This window comes from Sus scrofa, chromosome 12, assembly GCF_054392235.1.
Source record: "Sus scrofa isolate SSC_HxYL_T2T_F1_AM1 chromosome 12, Sscrofa_HxYL_maternal_Yorkshire_Landrace_v2.0, whole genome shotgun sequence".
Classification (NCBI taxonomy): domain Eukaryota; kingdom Metazoa; phylum Chordata; class Mammalia; order Artiodactyla; family Suidae; genus Sus; species Sus scrofa.
In genome coordinates, this window is record NC_139394.1 from 47,672,229 (window position 1) to 47,688,222 (window position 15,994).

A 15,994-nucleotide genomic window follows, 5' to 3' on the forward strand; every position below is an offset into this window, starting at 1 on the left:
CAGCAACCACTTCCTGGAGCGAGTTCCCTGAACAGGCGGCCCTCAGGCCAGGCTCCGGGAGGTCAGCTCTGTAGGAAAGAGGGAGGGGCACAGCCTTGGGGAGCCTGAGGCATCCCCAGCAGCGCTCCTGCCCCTGAGGGCCGCCAGCTCAGGGCAAGGCCCACGTTAGCAAGCCCCACACAGGCTGTGCTGCTTCCAAGACACCTCTGCCAGGCAAGGGGCCTATGCCACCCAGCAGCTATGTGACCTGGGCCATGCCTCTTGCATGTCCTGAAAACAGGGATAAGCCCTGCCCTGCCCTGAGCTGGGATCCTTGGCAGCACAGAGGCTGATGGGGACAGGCTGGAGGTCCAGGCTGGCCAGGGACACACCCAGCATCAGGGAATCTAAGGCCTGATCACCCAAGCGCCCCCGCCACCTGGGGGGGGGTGTGGGCAGTTACCTCCTCCATGAGACAGTGGCATCCAGCACCCTCAGCACACCGTGGTGACCACATCTTGGTATAACTATATATGCTAATTATAAACAGCAATTATTATTGAAAGAGCACTGGCCTTGGAAGTCAGAAGCTGCAGATATGAACCCCAGCACTGCCGCCTCCAGGCTGTATCCTCCAGTAAGTTCTTGATCTCCTTAGTGCCGGTTCTCTGTCCGCAAATAAGGATCCAGCGCTGACTCTGAGCAACAGAGAAAACAGTGGAAGGGAAAGTCTGCCAACTGCAAATGGTCACATCTCCTCCATCAGGCTCTGCCCTGTGGGCGTGGAGCCGGCCAGCTCTCTGGCCACTTAACAGAATCACCTGAGGAACAGAAGAAAAACCAAGAGGAGTTCCCGTTGTGGTGCAGCAGAAACGAACCCAACCAGTATCCATGAGGATATGGGTTCAATCCCTGGCCTCGCTCAGTGGTTAAGGATCCGGCGTTGCCGTGAGCTGTGGTGTAGGTTGCAGACGAGGCTCAGACCCAGAGTTGTTGTGGCTGTGGCACAGGCCGGCAGCTGTAGCTCTGATTCAACCCCTAGCCTGGGACCCTCTGTATGCTGTGGGTGCGGCCCTAAAAATCAAAAAAAAAATAAAGAAACACCAGGATACCAAGGCCAGCAATTCAGATTCAGTTGGTCTTGGGCTGGGGGGTTGGTACTGAAATGTTTTTTAATGCTAAGTGCTTCTTCTTCTGTGTGTTTCAGAGTCGAGAAGCAGTACAGCAGCCCACTGAGAAATCAGGACAGAGTCTGCATTTCTAGCATCTTCCCTGGCAATTTATCAGTCTAGGTTTAGAGAGAGACCCAAGTGCTGCCCCAACAAGCTTCCTGGCTGGAGGTGAGCTTCAGCCACCACCCAGCCCACTTGGCAAAAAGAAAATGAGAGACCTTCTGGCTCCTGAGAGCCCAGGGGTTACGAGGCCATTTAGAGGCCCCAATCCTGCTAACTGGGTGGGGGTGTACGTGCAAAGAAAAAAAAAAAATGTTTGGTAGGATCAATTTGATGAGCAGACGTGATCTCTAGGTAAGGGCTTCTCTAGCCCTTTTCATCCTTCTGTATTTTTTAAATGCTCTTCAGTGGAAGACAGTTCTTTTATAATTGAAGGGCAAAAAGGAATCCGTTTTATTTGTTATACATTATCTTCTTTTGAAAAAATGGACTTTGGGGGGGCAAATGTTTGGGGGTAAAGCATGAACAGCAGAACAAGGAGGTATGTGGGGACGGAAGGGCAGGGCTGGAGGCGGGGAGCCGATGGGAAGTTGGCAAATGCTTAGCTAATCATCCTTTTCCTAAACAACAAATAGCCAAGAAATAAATATCTGGCAAGGACAAAAAAAAAAAAAAAAGGATGGAATGTGTTCTTTGACCTCTGTCCACTGTGGGCTGTGAGAATCTCATCCCACGAGAGCCCCGCCCACCTCTTACCCAGAGGGGATGAAGATCCCGCCCCCCGCCCCATGTTAACCTTTACCTTGGAGCCGTCCTGTTCCCTGGGCAGAGGATGCTGAGGCTTCTGAGCAAACTCAGCCCCCTTCAAAACCGTCTCTGGGAGCCGGGCTGGAGGCACAACTGGGACCGCAGGGCCCCGAGAGTGGGATGGTGGCAGCCAGGGTCCCACACATGGCCGTCTTCTCAGTGACAAGAGCTTGTGAGTCGGCACCTGCAGGGGAAACTTAGAAATACTTCAAGGGTGAACTTCCTCTGCTGCCCTGGGAGGCAGATGAGACCCGGGGTGGACCACAGGCGGGCCACCTGCCCAGCCTCAGCCAGAGAGGAAGATGCTGTGGGATCCTGTGACATTCTTGAGGAATGGTCTTAAGCGGGGGTGGGGGGCATGTCACCCATTGGTATTTCTGCCCAACAACCCCCTGGGACCCCCAACTCCACCTAAAATAACCCTGGCTCAGCCAAAATACCTGTGGTGGGGGGGCCTGCTGAGTATGGTGGAGACCCAGGGGGTCAGACGGGGGAGAAGCACAGCCGGCGAAGAGAAAGCAGGCTCGAGGGTCACAGGCGCGGGGAAAGACCTTGCTCCACCCTGAGCGGGTTTGCAAAACGGCCAGCTCAGTGGGCCTCAGAGGTTCCTGCTTTAAAATGCAGCGCCCCCAACTAGTTCCAGCTTCTCGGGAAAGGCGGGGTGTCCCGGCTGGCCCAGCACTACTACCCTGCACACATCCCGTCCCGAGGCTGCCCCTCCTTGGTCCATACATGTGCTGGCTGCGCTCTACAGCCCCCTCACTGCTCACAAAGCAGGAGCCCCCGCGTCCTCCTGGGCTCCAATCCGCACAGGGACGGCTCGCTGCCCCGCCCTCCCCAGTCCACCACCAAAAAAGAAATGATAAAAGCACACGCAACTCAGCGCACTGCCCAACAAAATGCTGTCATCCTCAGCACGTCCCCCTTCGTCTCATTTCCGAAGGATGGGGGGAGGACACCCCAACCAGATCCCGGGGGGCCCTTCGCGTCCCAGAGCCACCAGGTGGGCAGGGGCAGGCAGGTGCTGCTGCCCGATGAACACTGCAAGAACAATAAGGATTTTTAGGGGCATTATGACTGAGTCAGAAAACACAGCTGCCCCTGAAAGTCCCTCATTTTTCTTGCTGTCCTCGAACACCCTCCGGTGAGTCAGCAGTTGGCCGGCCCAGGCAAGCTGAGGTGTAGACGGTGGCCCCTGCCTGACACTGTCCCCCTCTGGGGGGATGCGCTGTGGCCAGTCAGGTGGCTGCAGGAACTCCACAGCGACACGATTCTCTCCAGTGCATGGCCTGGTCAGTGGCCGGCTTCACCCCCCACCCCCGCCAAGGCATGCCCGGGAAGGACCAGGCTTCACTCCACCCAGAGCCACCTCGGAACCTGGCACCTTCTGCCTGCAGAATCCCAAGCGGACAAGGGCAGCCCCAAGAACGAAGCCCCTAGCCCGTGTCTTCGCACGTGGGACATGGACCTGTCCTGCAGATACTGAGCTTCTGAGAAGCCAAGTGACAGTCACAGACCTGACGTGACACAGGAATAGCAGACACTCCCCACCCCGAGTCTGAAAACAGCCTGTGATGGGCAAAAGACAAGTGCACACTGCTGGTATGTCTGGATGGCGTTCAGGTTTAAATCAGTGAGCTGATGGCTCAGCCAGAAGCAACTGGGGTTGGGGGAAGAAAGTGGCTGCCAAGAACAAAGGGGCGGGGCTAGTAGCTGGTTTTTTTCCTTCTAGGAGGATGAAAGGGGCTCCAGAATCAGAGCCCCTTTATGGGAGGATCCCTTCTGCCCCCAGGCCCTGGTGAGCCTCCCGGGTGGCAGAGGCTCAGCTCCCAGCATCAGGCCCCAGACGGGAAGGCCCTGGCAGGCCACTCTCACAGACCCTGCCCGGGACTCCTCTGAATGCCACTCATCAGTGGGTAACTCATCCCCTGAAGCCAGGGCATTCCGCCCAGGGCCCCGGCTCAGCTGGATCTACCCAGCTGGCCGCTAGGAGCCTACCACACCCAGCCCGGCCCCTCCAGGGCCTGGTCACCAGTCCTGCTCTCTGTGCAGAACACAGGAACCTCCCTGTGGTGAAAAGCACATCCCCCAGAAGACAGACCTCTAGTGCCACGATCTGCTGTGTGACAGTGTCCAAGTTACTTGACATCTCTGTGCCTTGGCTTGCACATAGGAGAACAGACAGAAGCAGCCCCCTTTGCAGGACGATGTGAGGAATGAAGGAAGAAAAGCGTACAAAGGGCATGGTTGGCTCCCAACGGAAGTGTAGCCCCTCTCCAAGCAGCTCTCCCCACCCCCATGAGACTCCCAAGAGCAGGGGCCGGGCAAGGCCCCCGGGAGTCTCCAGACTCAGACCTTTGCTGTTCCTGAACATGAACGCGGCGCCCTCTCCCTACACCGGCCTCGTTCAGGCTGTGAGCACAGGAGCCCAGACCACCAGCTGCCCCCGCTGCAGCCTCAGCCCAGATGTTCGGGCAGCCAGCACCTCACTGTAGCTTTTCGCCCTAACCAAGATCACGGCCGTGTACTCCACGAGCAAAACCCAAGCTGTCCCCACACACTAGGATCCAGGCGATCTGAACCATTCAACGCAACCACATCCTGCTGTGTCTACTAAGAAGCCCCAGCCCTCGGCACAGCCTCTGCCGGAGCTGGTCCTGCTGCCTGGGGTGCCCTGGCCCCAGCGCGGTGGCATGCAGGGGGAACCAGCTCACGGCTTACCAGCCAAGAAGCTTGGGCAAGCTCCTTACCCCCTCTGTGCCCCCAGATCAGGGTAACGATCTATTTCATGGCTTTGCTGGGAGGATTAAATGAGTCCATTCCCATCGAAGGCTGAGAACGCTGCCTGGCGCCCAGCATTCAGTCAGAGTCATGACCACACTCGGACTCAGCTCACCTCTTCCGGGGGACCTTTCCCGACCCCAGTCCCTCCCTGAATTAGAGCCCCTTTCTCCCTGCTCCCCGCAACTCCACACGCATCACACTCTTTTTAACTGTTAGCCTACGGGCAGCACCGTCCTGGAAACACCAGCATCAGAATCACGTGCACTTATTAACGATGCAGCCCCAGGGGCCCTGGAACCTGCATTGCCCACAGGCCCCTTGGGGGCTTCTCAAGGAGGCCCAAATTTGCAAAGCACCACTCCGGGCTGTCCTACCATGGGGGTACACGCCCAGCAATGAGGTGAGGTCAAGGGGGCTGCCCCAGGTGGTGGCCAGAAGGATCCCCCACACCTTGGTAGGTGAGTGACAGAGACCCCACCTGGACTTGACTCTGAGAGTGAAGCTAACCACCACCAAACACGCCAGCCCCCGGTCCGGTTCCTCGGGTCTTCCCTAAGCCTTTGCCCTGGGCTGAACACACACGGACCGACCGAGGGGCTGCCCCTTTCTGCTGGGGGCTGAAAAGCCACTGAGGCTTCTAGGGGAGCCGCCGAGCAAGGAGGCTCCACTCTGAACACCGAGTCCCTAAAACAGCCAGTGACCCACTAAACCACAACGGAAGGAAAAGAAAGGCCAAATAGAGGTATCAGCCCTTGTTTGGAGTTTACTTGAGAACAAAAACTATGCCCCAGGCCCACCTGGACTAGGGAAGGAAGTGGTCAGGCAGAGGGCAGCAGTCCCAGGGTGTCCTGGGGGCACCCCTCCTACAGACAAGCATGGGGCACAGCCAGGAACTCTGGCTGAGGCAGGGGCTGGCTGGGAGGGGCTGGCCCCGGGGCCTGGTGCTCCCAGCACTCAGCTTAGGGGTGTGGGTGGAACAAAATGCTACCCTCCTTCCAGCCCCCACCCGCCCTGCCCCAGGCTGGCCCACCTTGGAGGGGGGAGCCAGAGGGCTCGGCTAGATTTGAGCCTCTGCTGCAGGAAAGAGCTTCTTGGACATGTCCACCCTTGCTGGCTCTTCCAGGGCCAGAATGAACACAGCCAGGAGACCTGAAACTCATCCATCAGAGCCCCCGGGTTTACGTTCACCCATCTCTCTCTGCCAGAAATTCTTCGGCTAAGAACACCTCGGCTCCTAAACCCTTGCTCTCACCCCCTCTGCTCCCCCCACACCCTGCAAACTCCAGCCCTGCCTGGCCCCATGCTGACAGCCAGCATGCCCCAAGGTTGGCTCAGCCCCCAAAAACCTCATCAGTGGGCGGAGGCCCGAGTGCCCCTTGGCAGGGCTGGACCACAGCCCGAATGCATCTGTCCACACAAACACCCACTCCTGAGAACGAGGCCGGCCCGGGGAAGCCAGCGCCTTCAGACCATCAGAGGAGACGATGCCAGGGGTGGGCGCTGCCTTGTGTCCTTACAAGAGACCCCAGTGGGGGAGGGGAACGAGCAGAGCAGGTATGCAGACCGCAGGGCTAAGGGAGTGGAGAAGAGCCTGTGTTTAGGGTGCACTGATGTGCTCAGGGCAGCTGGCCAACTGCGGGCCCACAGGCCAGACCCAGCCCGACACCTGCTTATAAAGTTTTACTAAGACACAGGCATGCACTCATTTATGTGTTATCTATGGCTGCTTTCATGCTCTGACAGCAGAGCCAGAAGAATTGCAAGAGAGACCCCCCGCCGGCCATCAAAGCCTAAGGTACTTGGCTTTCATGAACCAAGTCAGTGCTTCTTTTTTTTTTTTTTTGTCTTTTTGCCATTTCTAGGGCCGCTCCCACAGCATATGGAGGTTCCCAGGCTAGGGGTCTAATCAGAGCTATAGCCGCCGGCCTACACCAGAGTCAGAGCAACTCGGGATCCAAGCCACGTCTGCAACCTACACCACAGCTCACGGCAACACCGGATCCTTAACCCACTGAGCGAGGCCAGGGATCGAACCCGCAACCTCATGGTTCCTAGTTGGATTCGTTAACCACTGAGCCACGACAGGAACTCCTAAGTCAGTGCTTCTGACTAGTCTTCACTCAGCACCTTGCAGACACCACTCACCCAGCTGGGTACCAAGGATGAGCAAAACTGGGGGGAGCTCAAGGCCTGGGGAGGGGAGAGAGGGCTCTGAGGGTCACGGGGCCGGCCTCTAGGCTAGGCTGATGCGCCTCGTCCAGGGCCGCAACCTCTTACCCCAAACCTTCAGGCTCTATGTGTTCCGGAATTTTTCAGGTTTTAGACATGGGATGTGGTGCACAGGGCACAGGTTACACAACACCTCAGCAGGGCAGCTCCTGTAATCACACAGATGCACGCCTCCGCAGCGAAAGCCGTGAAGGGTCACCCTCTGAATAGCCTCAAGTCGGCTCGGGGCCGGATATCCCACAAAATTAGTTAGAAAAACAACTTGTGACTTACTTTTCTGGAGTTCAGAATTTTGGGTAAGGGGTGTGGGCTTGCACCACAAACGGTTACAAAGTGCAAACGCTGGGCCCTGACTTCACTCCTCGGTCTTGGTGGAGGGTCCCCATCCCTGCAGTCTGCCCCCTGCCCCCCCGCCGCCCCAGGCCGCCTGGCACAGAAAGCCCGCACAAGGCACACAGAAAATACAACTGAATGAACGCAGAGCACCAGGACTTTTTTCTCCAAAGAACAGCTACCACCATTAATGCTGAAAACAATCTACTAGAGTAGCATTTAAACCCAATCTTCATCTGCCAGCTCCACTGTCAGGAACAGAAATGAGCCAACATAAATGCGTAATTTTTCCAACTCCATTCACTCACAACAAGGAAAAGAAAACCTTTCTGGTCACTGCTGCTGCCTGATGGGCAGGCCCATTAGGTGTCCTGGGGCGGGCGGCGGGGAGCCGGTGAGCAGGTGGCAGCCCCAACTGAACTCCCGTGATCTTTTTCCCCTGGAATACTTCCTGGGGACCTCCCTGTGGCCAAAGTTTCACTGGAAATCTAAAATTATTTATCTCACCACAAATTCCTAACAGCTAATTAGAAAAATGTACGAACAGATAATCTGGTTTCAGATGTTCTAATTATACTCCTTCAGAGATTTAAAAAAAAAAAAAGAGGCAAAAATCCCCAATTTTATATTATATAATATCTATATATAATGTAATAGCACTTTTTCCAAAAAGTATAAAATACCTAGAAAGTCTAAAGTATAAGATTGGGGTGGGACATACACACCTCAAATCTTGAAAGCAGGGACACAAAAATACATTTTTTTTAATGCTTTTTAGGGCTGCTCCCACAGCATACAGCAGTTCCCAGGCTAGGGGTTGAATCGGAGCGATAGCTGCCAGCCTACACCACAGCTCACAGCAACACCCTATCCTTAACCCACTGAGCCAGGCCAGGGATCGAACTGCATCCTCTTGGATCCTAGACGGGTACATTAACTGCTGAGCCACAAAGAGAACTCCCACAAAAAGAATATTTTCATATGCATTATCCATCAACAGACAAACCAGTTCTTCTGCATTAAAGGATGTTATCTTCAGTTATTTCAGCAGTAACTCCCATTAGATGTCCTGGTATTAAGCGGATTTTCCCCCTTTTCAACGCCACGTGGTTTTGGCATTCTGAAAGGTCCCGCCCTCTCCATTTCTTAATCCCATGAATGACTCCCAGAAATTTCCTCTCGGCCGGAGATTTCTAAACCACGAATTGGGAAAGAGGTTCTGGGCACCACTGGTGCTCTCTACCTAACCCTGGCACTGGGTAGATTTCTAGGAGGGATTTGACTCCGCGATTGGGAAACACTCTTAGCCCGCCTGACCCGCGATCTGGGGTAAGGAGGTAAGAGGGGAGGGGGCAGGGGCCCGGCAGGTGAGAGTGCCCTCCGGATGCCAAATGCCCCCGGGAAGGTGGCGGCCAGGCGCTGTGGGCGGGGCCAGGCACCGTGGGCGGGGCCAGGCGAACCCTTCCAACAAACTGAAAACCGCCTGGACCTCAGGACTATATTTAGTCAGGGCTGCGGGCCCTAACAGGGAGGGGCCTGGGGGAGGCAGAGGACTGCCACCTGCAAACACCAGCCTGCAGCCCTGCCACCGCGGTGGGGACGTGCTGGGCCACCAGACTCCTGGTGGAGAGGACACAAGCATCCTCCTGGCGCTGCCTCCAGCCCTCTGCCGGGCACGTGCCACCCATCTGACTGCCAGATATCGTAAAGGACAAGGGAGGGACCACGCTGGGCACGCAGGGCTGTGGTCTGACACCAAGCGGAGGAGTTAGTTTCACTTTCTGGTGTTTTTTGTTTTTTTTTTTTTTTTCCTGCCCTGGGTCGCTTCTCACCCTGAAGGAAGAAAGCGTCCTTGAAATGCCTAAAGAGAAAATCCTCAAAAATGTTCCTTGTCGTTGTCCTTTTTTTTTTTTTTCCCCCTCTGAGGACAACGCTTTCCTCTAAAGACAGGCTAACAGCCTTTGGTGAAAACCCCAAGTACGTAACTTTGGTCCCTGGGGCTGCTTAGTCCTAATATGATTACACATCTAAATGCAATAAACGGGGCAAAGTGGTATGATTTTTCTGGGAAAAACCAACATCATAAAAGGGTCTTTATTGAATCAAGGGCCCGTGAACTGTTCTCTTCCCTAATTACGGCTCCCAAGTGAACCGGGCTGGGTTTCCAGGCAGGACTCCTCACAGCTCCCAAGCCCAAAGGGCGATGGGCTATTTGTCACGACTTGTCTAATTACAACGAAAGCCACCCAAAGGACCAAAGGAGGATGCCAAGGATGGCCGCGGCCCCCTCCCCCACTCGGGCTCTGGAAACAGGGGGAGCTGGATCTCAGGCCTACTTCTATTTTAAGGAGTCCCCCCCCTATCCCCACCCCTTACCTACAGACTCAGGATCCTGGGCCCCGCCCCTTTCCGCCGTCAATGCTTAAGAGGGATCCCGACACTGCCCGTCTCTATCCCCAGCTCTACAGAAAAGGCCCATTGTCCAACTGCCCTATTTTGCCAGATGTTTTTAACATTCAGCGATTGGGCCAAGGTTAGCATGCACCCAGACCTGAGCGACAATAAATGTCTGCCATCACCAGACGCGGGAGGGGGAGAGGGACAGAGACTCAGGCCAGGGAAGGGAAAACCCTCCACACTAACCAGCTAGGGGCGAGTGGTCTGGCCAGGCAAACTGGAGACCAGTATTTTGCTTATATACAAGTCCTGGTTCCAAGTATCTGTTTAACCGTCTTCTTAGTTCTAAGAGCAGAGACACGTTTTTTTTTTGGGGGGGGGGGGTAGCGTCTGCAGCAGACAGAAGTTCCCGAGCCAGGGATCGAACCTGCGCCACAGCAGTAACAATGCTAGATCCTTACCTAGGCCACCAGGGAACTCCTTAAGACACATTTGTAAAAAAACTTTTTCCACCCATGTTCTTAAGCTCACAGCTGCAAGCTCCATAGGAAAGGATCCAAGAACATTATCTTGACTCTGGTACTAATAGGTGATCAAACGAACACCCCCCCCTCCCCGCCACCAAAGTCAGTGACTTCACCCTCCCCCCCCAACCTCTCTCCAGGGGGTGTATCAGGCATATTTCCCTAAAGAAAGAGGAACACTAAACCCGCCCCATATACAGCAAGGACTTGCTTTTCTTTTCATGTTTTCTCCCCACAAATCGAGGCAGCAAGAAGGCTTGCCAAGTTCAGGGCCGGCTTCACTGGGGTTACTTGGCTGGCCCCACAGGCCCTGGGGTGAGCCACACTGTTACTTAAGAGCAGCTACCACGCACAGCCTCACCCCACCACCATGTGCCCAGTGTGTCACACGGGCATTCTCGTGGATCCCTGTGGTATACCATAGGGAGGGCACAGATCATCACAGATGGGGAAAGCTTGTCGCCCAACAAGTCCCCAGGAGAGCCTGCAAAGCGAACACCCTTTCTCCAATGCCTGCCTTCAGTCTCCTGGAAAACCAGATACCATCGGCAAATAAGCCACAATGCAACTGACGTGTCTTCAGAAGGGGAGGAGTACCTTACAGTGGACACGGAAAAAAAAAGAAAATGCAAGAGCAAAATTTAAGCCTCAGTCACCCAGGGGAAGCCAGCATTTTCCCTTGAACCCCACACCCCAGGGCAGAAATCCAGCGTTTCTTGAGAATGAACCACAATGTCTTCTCGGATTGATTCAAATGTCCCAGCTGCATATCCCTGAATCCTTCCCCCACCCCTCCCGCCCTGTGCCCTCTTCTGTGCCTCGGGGCTCAGACTCTTCCAAGGATGCTAAGGCTACAAGGGGCATGCACTGCAGTTGGTCCAGCCCCCCACTTGGTGGAGAAGGGGGCTGTCAGACCCACAGTGGCAGAGCTGAGGTTAAAATCAGGCCAGGGCTCTTTCCATAGAACACCTCCTTCCCCAGCCCTCCTGGGCAGCAAACACAAGGGGTCTGGCTATGGGGCAATTGCAAAATTCCCCAAACTGTGCCAGAGGGAGGAGGGTGGGGGTGCTGCAGTGGGTGAGAAGTCACCTGCTCTGCATCCCTGGAAACCCTGCCCACTGCCCAGGGCTCTAAAGCACGGAAGAGATTAAGATCCATCACAAGCTCCCGTTTTGAAATTCAAAATGAAAACGTCACCAAGCCATAAAAAAGTATAAGGAAGTCCAATGAAATTCTGATTTTTATTTCCCATCATGATCACTCTGCAGCACTTTTTGGAATATCAAAGCATTTCCTTCCTTCTCCTCCAGCCCTTGGATTCTGTACCCTGCTTGACCGGCCCCTCTAGAGTGTGTCTGGCTGGCCCACTGGGTTTCCTGGGGCCCTTTCGTGAAACAGTCTTGGGACCTCTCGGGCTGCATGCTTGGCAGAGCAGAGGTGTGAGATGGCCCCATCTGGGCAGCCAGGGTTCCTTTAAGGACCCATCCACGTCCTGTTCTACAGCTCACACTTGCTGCCTCCGACCTGGGGAGGCCCTGCTGCACCCAGAAGGCTGGGTGTCCTGCTACGGCAGCACCAAAGGCAGCTGTGAGATCTGGGGGGAACCCTTCCCCATGGAGCTGCAGCCTCAGCCACAAGAAGACCCACAATCCCCCTCTTCTGCTCTCAGAGCCGCGGTACAAATCAGGGTGGGTAGTGAGGGGCCAGGGCCGTCTTATCCGTGGTTGTAACCCCAGCCTGGCCTGTGGCTGGTGGACAAAAGACTCACAGGCTCGGACCCGGCTTTAGGATTACAAGGCTGCTGTTCCCAGTGGGTGAAGTAACTTGGCCAGGACCATGCCCTTATTCAAAGTAAGAGAGACGGAGTTCCCAGCGTGGCGCAGCGGAAATGAATCCGACTAGGAACAATGAGGTCGCCGGTTCGATCCCTGGCCCCGCTCAGTGGGTTAAGGATCTGGCATGGCCATGAGCTGTTGTGTAGGTTGCAGAGGTGGCTCGGATCTGGCATGGCTGTGACTGTGGCTGGCAGCTGTAGCTCTGATTAGACCCCTCGCCTGGGAACCTCCACATGCCAAGGGTACAGTCCTAAAAAGCAAAAAACAAAAAAAAAAAAGTGAGACGATCTGATGAGGATGGACCAGTCGAAGGTCTACTGGTGTGTGCCAGGCACTGTGCCTGCATTTTTGCTCCGAGCCTCACCACGGCGTGACAAGGGCCATCTCAGAACCCTCATCTACGAGGGAAGAAATGGGCACAGGGAAGTTACTCGTCAAAGGCCACCCAGCTGGCAAGTGGCTGATAGGACTCCAACTAGGGCACATCTGGACCCCAAATCTGCCTTCACGGCCCTCACGCTCAGCTGCTTAGAGAAAACCCCTGCGTGAACCCCAAATGGATCTCTTGCTTCTGAGACAACTCTTCCACGGGCTTGTCACAGATCAGGAGGGCTGCGCTTTTGTGCAAAAGAACAGAGACAGGCCAAATATTTACCATCCCGGGCAAGGAGCCGCAAACTGGCCTGACAGCAGAATCAACTCTGGGCAGGAGGGAGGGCCAAGCTGTCGCTACAGAAAGTGGAGAACAGAGTCGTGACCACGGCTGAGGGTGCAGACCGCCTGGCTTGGGGCAGAGGCACCGAAGGAGCCCTGGGGAGGCAGCTCAGAGGCCAGCCCTCCCACCAAAGCCCCCAAGAGCCACCACAGAAACCCTGGAAGGGTTTCAAAGTCTGGAAATTTCCAGAGTTGCTCGGACTTGGGAAAGGAGAGGAGAGGGTCCCCTTTTCCCCCAAGGCTCCTTCGTCAATCCAGCTGTGCTGGACAAAAATGGACCTCTAATCTTTCACAGGTTGGGATATTATTTTTCTTTGGAAAAAAAAAAAAAAGCGAAATGGGCGAAGTTAATTATTCGCCAGGTTGCAATTCACTTAGGAGTTGAGGGAATGTAAGTTTCCTCCTCAGGCAGGACCAGGAGTCCAGCTGGATTTGAGGAGTCTCCCTGGGTCTCCCTGGGGGTCTGGCTAAAATCCTACCCTCCCATCAGCTTCCCACCTTGCATTTAGCGGCTTCCTGACACCGGCTCCAGGGCAAACAAGTCTGCTATTTAAGCCACTTCCGCCGTAAAGTTGCCTGCGAGGTACCCAGCTTGGAGGGATGGATTGGGGTGAGGGGTGGGGGAGGACGGAGGCATCTGCTTCAGGAAACTAGAATTCAAACGAAATCCAAAAAGCGCTCATCTAAAACACAATGCCTAAATACGACAAGGGCTTAACTCGTAGCACAAATCGGCTCCTGAAGGCCGGGCCAGCTCACTGCAGAGCTGACTCAGTCACATCTTGCAAAGGAAAAACCTAATCACTCACTTCCCCCCAAAGAAATGAAGCCCAGAGGCATTTCCTAAAAATCCCGAAAACCCTGGAGAGCCTCAGGGAACAGGGCCCCGCCTGAAGGAAGACTGCTGGCCACCTGGGCCAGGCCAGGGGCGGCCCCAGGGGCTGCCCGGCTCCTAATCCTTTCCGCTCAGGGATTTCTGCCCCTCTCCCCACACCTGTCCCCTCCAGGGTGGCTGCAAAGCTTTCCTGCATCTCGTTGCTCCAGACCAGTCCTGCGAGTGTTTTATGTTTTACGACCACGCAATATTCTGGAGATTTCCACTTCATTGAATTTAAGATACTGATCCCCAGGGCAGGGAGAGGCATGGGTTCAAAGGGAGAACTTGGTTTTCCCAATGTGATTGCACGGCACGCTCCTTAATCAGGGCAGTGCCTCCAGCTGAAGCTCCCACCGGTGTGGAATCCTCTCCCCTCCGAGAGGATCTTGCCTCAAAACTTAGCATTGGTCAAGATGCCTGTAGGCTTAGGTGCATGGCCAAAGAAACCCTTCTGCTCCCACAATTCCGGTGTCTGCATGGTCCGCTGGTTCGAGCCGGCAGGACAAAGCTCACACGGAAAAAAAATGCCAGCCAAGAGCACGCTCCTGGGCTCACAAGCCCAACCCTGCCTCAGTGGCCCCCACAGCCCCTGGGGCTCCTTTTCTCACAGGCCTCCTCACTGCAGGGACACAGGTGAGGCAGGATCTCCTCTACACAGGCCCACGGAAGTCGGAGATGCCTCTAGAAAAACCTTCCACCACTTCGGGAGAGGTGGGCCGGTCTGGCGAGGCGGATTTCTCCCGGCCGCTCCTCCCTGCTTCTAGAAACCTCTCCTGCTTTCCAAAGCCAGAAAGAAAGGGGCTCCAAGTGTCCTATTTTGTCACCTGGCCCTTCACACGGTTCAGGTCACCTCACTGCGTGTTCCCGAATGTTTTTCCAAGGCCCCCACTGCCAAGACAGCCAAACACAATGCAAATAAATACAAATAAACAAAAAGTTCCAGCACCAGGCAAACCCGAGCTTTCTGGGGTTAATGGGGTTTTTCTTCTGCGGGAAGAAGGTAGGAGCGTAGCAACTGGTTAAAGGGTTTAAGTGAATCTCAGCATTAAAACTTGAAGAGGACTCTGGGCGGGTCAGCATTATGTTGCATTTGTCAGGGAACAAAAGACCAGCCATTAGAAACACACCCGCAAAGACGCATCTTTAAAGAAATGGTGGAGGGGCGCGGGGACAGGGGCAAAACCCTCCGCATCCTGTCCCATATTCCCAGGGGCACCTCTAGACCTCGGCCGGCCCTCAGCAACCCCAAGCTCAAGGGGTTGCGGCTCTGGCAAGGGGAGCTCCGCGGGTTAGGGAGAGGGGCGCCCTCTTTCCCCTCCCTCCAGGTCGACCGCGGCGGGGATCCAGCTCCACCCGTAGGACACGAACCGCACGCAGTGACCAGCTCGAGTTTCCGAGCCCATTCCAATTGCTCCCGCCAAGCACAGGGATCCCGCGAACCTCCGCACAAAGCCCGAGGCGCGCGCGCCTTGCCAGCCCACCTCCAGAGCGGATCCGCGAAGTACGGCCCGGCCGGGGTCCCTGGCCCACCTGGGAGCCGAGCTCGCGCCCGCCGGGGGGGAGAAAGCCGGGAAGGGGAGAAGAGGAGCCGTCGGTCCTGGGGGCCGAGGACTGGGACTTTGTAGGCCAGTTGAACCAACACCCTCATCTCGCCCGCAAAGACCCAGCCCTCAGCTCCCGCGCGTCTCGGACTCGGGCTGCGTCCCCGACGGGCTCCCTCGAGCGAGATCCGGCCCGCTTTCCACGCGCTCTGCTCGGCCGAGACTCTGCGTTTTCCCCCAGCGGCGTCCCCCAAAGGCGGCATCCGGCTCGCCCGACCTCGACCCGCGGGGCTCCGAGACCAGCCCCCGAAGGGTTACACGACGCCTGGCGCGCCGCGGCGCCCAGGCCACCCCCGGGCTGCCCCGGCGCAGGCCGAGGGACAGTGCGGGGTGGGGGAGGTGCGGGGACCCAGCCTTCCCCCATCCTCCACCCGCCGCCCAGCGCAAGAGTTACACGCCGAGAAACTTCGCCACGATCCCACGCCGCGCCCGCGAGGCCCAGCTCCGCGCCGCCTGGGTTACCTGCGCTCTGATCCGCCGGGCGCAGGGCCGGCCGGGCCGCTCGCAGTGCAGGCCGCGCCCTCCTGCACCGCCGAGCCCGCGCCGCCACCGGGGCTCAGGGGGAGCAGCCGCCAGCCCGGCCCGGCGCCCCGACGTTCCGGACGCCCCACACGCGCCGGGCCGGGGGCCGAGGCCCGGGGCCTCGCTCAACCTGTCCGGGACCTGGGGGCCGGCGCCGCCCCCTCCCCAAGGAGCGCGAGCCCGGCGCCGCGGGGAGAGGAGCGGGGCAGCAAGACCCTTC

At 56.5% G+C, this 15,994-nt stretch overlaps 2 non-coding genes across 2 annotated transcripts; both read right to left on the minus strand.

Moving 5' to 3' along the window:
* Window positions 1-2,998: 2,998 nt before the first annotated feature.
* Window positions 2,999-3,078, minus strand: MIR365-2 (microRNA mir-365-2). The gene has a single exon (NR_038544.1). It is a non-coding gene; the product is annotated as a microRNA mir-365-2 (primary transcript).
* Window positions 3,079-15,252: 12,174 nt separating this feature from the next.
* Window positions 15,253-15,332, minus strand: MIR193A (microRNA mir-193a). The gene has a single exon (NR_038540.1). It is a non-coding gene; the product is annotated as a microRNA mir-193a (primary transcript).
* Window positions 15,333-15,994: the final 662 nt, after the last annotated feature.